Source organism: Corvus hawaiiensis, chromosome 26, assembly GCF_020740725.1.
Source record: "Corvus hawaiiensis isolate bCorHaw1 chromosome 26, bCorHaw1.pri.cur, whole genome shotgun sequence".
NCBI lineage: Eukaryota > Metazoa > Chordata > Aves > Passeriformes > Corvidae > Corvus > Corvus hawaiiensis.
Window position 1 is genome coordinate 33,822,845 of NC_063238.1, and position 488 is coordinate 33,823,332.

Sequence of the window (488 nt, forward strand, 5' to 3'; positions counted from 1 at the left end):
CCAGCGACAGGATGAGAGGAAATGGCCTCAAGCTGCGCCAGAGGAGGTTTAGGTTGGACATTAGTTTTTCAGAGACAGGTTGATTAGGCGTTGGAATGGGCTGCTCAGGGAGGTGCTGGCGTCCCTGGCGGTGCTTAAGGAAAGACTGGACACGGCCCTCAGTGCCGTGCTGCAGCGGACGCGGCGCTGTCCAGCCCCGGCCTGGCCTCCGCGCTTTTCCCGAACCCAATCGATCCTGGAACTCCCAGGGCGGGGCCGCGCATGCGCCTCCCTCGGCGTGGCCCCGCCCCCGGGCCGGCGGGTGGCGCTGCCGCGGGCGCGCGCAGGATCATGGAGGCGGCGGCGCGGGAGAGCCGGGCGGGCCGGGCGGCGGGCGCGGGGCGGTAGCGGCTCCCGGCCGCCCTCCCTCCCTTCCTTCATCCCTCCCTCCCTCCCTTCCTTCGCTCCCGCCCCCTCCGCTCCTCCAGCGGCGGGAGAGGCGGCCCGCC